This window comes from Triticum aestivum, chromosome 6A (genome assembly GCF_018294505.1).
Source record: "Triticum aestivum cultivar Chinese Spring chromosome 6A, IWGSC CS RefSeq v2.1, whole genome shotgun sequence".
NCBI classification, from domain to species: domain Eukaryota; kingdom Viridiplantae; phylum Streptophyta; class Magnoliopsida; order Poales; family Poaceae; genus Triticum; species Triticum aestivum.
This window is the reverse complement of record NC_057809.1, coordinates 26,074,758-26,080,036: the sequence shown is the minus strand read 5'-3', so window position 1 is coordinate 26,080,036 and position 5,279 is coordinate 26,074,758.

Genomic DNA, 5,279 nt, shown 5'->3' with positions numbered 1-5,279 from the left:
AGTTTAGCAGGGAGGTACCAAAGTAATCTAGGAGTGGATCACTGGACAACGGTCAAGAACATCCTGAAATACCTGAAAAGGACTAAGGATATGTTTCTCGTGTATGGAGGTGACAAAGAGCTCACCGTAAGAGGTTACGTTGATGCAAGCTTTGACACTGATCCGGACGATTCTAAATCGCAAACCGGATACGTGTTTACTTTAAACGGTGGAGCTGTCAGTTGATGCAGTTCTAAACAAAGTGTCGTAGCGGGATCTACATGTGAAGCGGAGTACATAGCTGCTTCGGAAGCAGCGAACGAAGGATTCTGGATGAAGGAGTTCATATCCGATCTAGGTGTCATACCTAGTGCATCGGGTCCAATGAAAATCTTTTGTGACAATACTGGTGCAATTGCCTTAGCAAAGGAATCCAGATTTCACAAAAGGACCAAACACATCAAGAGACGCTTCAACTCCATCCGGGATCTAGTCCAGGTGGGAGACATAGAGATTTGCAAGATACATATGGATCTGAATGTTGTAGACCCATTGACTAAGCCTCTTCCACGAGCAAAACATGATCAACACCAAGGCTCCATGGGTGTTAGAATCATTACTGTGTAATCTAGATTATTGACTCTAGTGCAAGTGGGAGACTGAAGGAAATATGCCCTAGAGGCAATAATAAAGTTATTATTTATTTCCTTATATATCATGATAAATGTTTATTATTCATGCTAGAATTGTATTAACCGGAAACATAATACATGTGTGAATACATAGACAAACAGAGTGTCACTAGTATGCCTCTACTTGACTAGCTCGTTAATCAAAGATGGTTAAGTTTCCTGACCATGAACAATATGTTGTTGTTTGATTAACGAGGTCACATCATTAGTTGAATGATCTGATTGACATGACCCATTTCATTAGCTTAGCACCCGATCGTTTAGTATGTTGCTATTGCTTTCTTCATGACTTATACATGTTCCTATGACTATGAGATTATGCAACTCCCGTTTACCGGAGGAACACTTTGGGTGCTACCAAACGTCACAACGTAACTGGGTGATTATAAAGGAGTACTACAGGTGTCTCCAATGGTAGATGTTGGGTTGGCGTATTTCGAGATTAGGATTTGTCACTCCGATTGTCGGAGAGGTATCTCTGGGCCCTCTCGGTAATACACATTACACAAGCCTTGCAAGCATTGCAACTAATGAGTTAGTTGCGGGATGATGTATTACAGAACGAGTAAAGAGACTTGCCGGTAACGAGATTGAACTAGGTATTGGATACCGACGATCGAATCTCGGGCAAGTAACATACCGATGGCAAAGGGAACAATGTATGTTGTTATACGGTCTGACCGATAAAGATCTTCGTAGAATATGTAGGAGCCAATATGGGCATCCAGGTCCCGCTATTGGTTATTGACCGGAGACGTGTCTCGGTCATGTCTACATTGTTCTCGAACCGTAGGGTCCGCACGCTTAACGTTACGATGACAGTTATTATGAGTTTATGCATTTTGATGTACCGAAGGTTGTTCGGAGTCCCGGATGTGATCACGGACATGACGAGGAGTCTCGAAATGGTCGAGACATAAAGATTGATATATTGGAAGCCTATGTTTGGACATCGGAAGTGTTCCGGGTGAAATCGGGATTTTACCGGATTACCGGGAGGTTACCGGAACCCCCCGGGAGCCATATGGGCCTTATTGGGCTTTAGTGGAAAGGTGAAAGGGGCTTCCCATAGTGGGCTGCGCGCCTCCCCCCTCCCCTAGTCCTATTAGGACTAGGAGAGGTGGCCGACCACCTCTCTCTCTCTTTCCCCCTTGGGAGTTCTATTAGGAATAGGATTGGGAGGGGGGGGGGGAGTCCTACTCCCGGTAGGAGTAGGACTCCTCCTGCGCCTCCATAGGCTTGGCCGGCCAGCCCTCCCCCTTGGATCCTTTATATACGGGGGCAGGGGGCACCTCTAGACACGCAAGTTGATCCTTGAGATCGTTCCTTAGCCGTGTGCGGTGCCCCCTGCCACCATATTCCACCTCGATCATATCGTTGTAGTGCTTAAGCGAAGCCCTGCATCGGTAGAATATCAAGATCGTCACCATGCCGTCGTGCTGACGGAACTCCTCCCCGAAGCTTTGCTGGATCGGAGCCCGGGGATCGTCATCGAGCTGTACGTGTGCTAAGAACTCGGAGGTGCCGGAGTAACGGTGCTTGGATCGGTCGGATCAGAAGAAGACGTATGACTACTTCCTCTACGTTGTGTCAACGCTTCCGTTGTGATCTACAAGGGTACGTAGATCAGACTCTCCCCCTCGTTGCTATACATCACCATGATCTTGCGTGTGCGTAGGAATTTTTTTGAAATTACTGCGTTCCCCAACAGTGGCATCCGAGCCTAGGTTTTATGGTTTGATGTTATGTGCATGAGTAGAACACAAGTGAGTTGTGGACGATATAAGTCATACTGCCTACCAGCATGTCATACTTTGGTTCGGCGGTATTGTTGGACGAGACGACCCGGACCAACCTTACGCGTACGCTTACGCGAGACCGGGTTCCTCGACGTGCTTTGCACATAGATGGCTTGTGGGCGACTGTCTCCAACTTTAGTTGAACCGAGTGTGGCTACGCCCGGTCCTTGAGAAGGTTAAAACGGAGTCTATTTGACAAACTATCGTTGTGGTTTTGATGCGTAGGTGAGATTGGTTCTTACTTAAAGCCCGTAGCAGCCACGTAAAACTTGCAACAACAAAGTAGAGGACGTCTAACTTGTTTTTGCAGGGCATGTTGTGATGTGATATGGTCAAGGCATGATGCTAAATTTTATTGTATGAGATGATCATGTTTTGTAACCAAGTTATTGGCAACTAGCAGGAGCCATATAGTTGTCGCTTTATTGTATGCAATGCAATCGTGATGTAATGCTTTACTTTATTACTAAGCGGTAGTGATAGTCGTGGAAGCATAAGATTGGCGAGACGACAACGATGCTACGATGGAGATCAAGGTGTCGCGCCGGTGACGATGGTGATCATGACGGTGCTTCGGAGATGGAGATCACAAGCACAAGATGATGATGGCCATATCATATCACTTATATTGATTGCATGTGATGTATATCTTTTATGCATCTTATCTTGCTTTGATTGACGGTAGCATTATAAGATGATCTCTCACTAAATTATCAAGAAGTGTTCTCCCTGATTATGCACCGTTGCGAAAGTTCTTCGTGCTGAGACACCACGTGATGATCGGGTGTGATAGGCTCTACGTTCAAATACAACGGGTGCAAAACAGTTGCACACGCGGAATACTCAGGTTATACTTGACGAGCCAAGCATATACAGATATGGCCTCGGAACACGGAGACCGAAAGGTCGAGCGTGAATCATATAGTAGATATGATCAACATAATGATGTTCACCAATGAAACTACTCCATCTCATGTGATGATCGAACGTGGTTTAGTTGATTTGGATCACGTAATCACTTAGAGGATTAGAGGGATGTCTATCTAAGTGGGAGTTCTTAAGTAATATGATTAATCGAACTTAAATTTATCATGAACTTAGTACCTGATAGTATCTTGCTTGTTTATGTTGATTGTAGATAGATGGCTCGTGCTGTTGTTCCGTTGAATTTTAATGCGTTCCTTGAGAAAGCAAAGTTGAAAGATGATGGCAGCAATTATCTTTCAACTTTGCTTTCTCAAGGAACACATTAAAATTCAACGGAACAATAGCACGAGCCATCTATTTACAATCAACATAGACAAGCAAAACTATCAGGTACTAAGTTCATGCTAAATTTAAGTTCAATTAATCATATTACTTAAGAACTCCAACTTAGATAGACATCCCTCTAATCCTCTAAGTGATCACGTGATCCAAATCAACTAAACCATGTCCGATCATCACGTGAGATGGAGTAGTTTCAATGGTGAACATCACTATGTTGATCATATCTACTATATGATTCACGCTCGACCTTTCGGTCTCAGTGTTCCGAGGCCATATCTGCATATGCTAGGCTCGTCAAGTTTAACCTGAGTATTCTGAGTGTGCAACTATTTTGCATCCGTTGTATTTGAACGTAGAGGCTATCACACTCGATCATCACGTGGTGTCTCAGCACGAAGAACTTTCGCAACGGTGCATACTCAGGTAGAACACTTATACCTTGATAATTTAGTGAGAGATCGTCTTATAATGCTACCGTCAATCAAAGCAAGATAAGATGCATAAAACATAAACATCACATGCAATCAATATAAGTGATATGATATGGCCATCATCTTGTGCATGTGATCTTCATCTCCGAAGCACCATTATGATCACCATTGTCACCGGCGCGACACTTTGATCTCCATCGTAGCATCGTTGTCGTCTCGCCAACTTATGCTTCTACGACTATCGCTACCGCTTAGTGATAAAGTAAAGCATTACAGGGAGATTGCATTGCATACAATAAAGCGACAACCATATGGCTCCTGCCAGTTGCTGATAACTCGGTTACAAAACATGATCATCTCATACAATAAAATATAGCATCATGCCTTGACCATATCACATCACAACATGCCCTGCAAAAACAAGTTAGACATCCTCTACTTTGTTGTTGCAAGTTTTACGTGGCTGCTACGGGCTGAGCAAGAACCGTTCTTACCTGCGCATCAAAACCACAACGATAGTTCGTCAAGTTGGTGATGTTTTAACCTTCTCAAGGACCGGGCGTAGCCATACTCAGTTCAACTAAAGTTGGAGAAACTGACACCCGCCAGCCACCTATGTGCAAAGCACGTCGGTAGAACCAGTCTCGCGTAAGCGTACACGTAATGTCAGTCCGGGCCGCTTCATCCAACAATACCGTCGAACCAAAGTATGACATGCTCGTAAGCAGTATGACTTGTATCACCCACAACTCACTTGTGTTCTACTTGTGCATATAACATCAACGCATAAAACCTGGCTTTGATACCACTATTGGGGAATGTATTAATTTCAAAAAAATTCCTATGCACACGCAAGATCATGGTGATGCATAGCAACGACAGGGGAGAGTGTGTCCACATACCCTTGTAGACCGAAAGCGGAAGCGTTAGAACAATGCGGTTGATGTAGTCGTACGTCTTCACGATCTGACCGATCAAGCACCGAACACACGACACCTTCGAGTTCTGCACACGTTCAACTCGATGACGTCCCTCGAGCTCTGATCCAGCCGAGCTTTGAGGGAGAGTTCCGTCAGGACGACGGCGTGGTGACGATGATGATGTTCTAC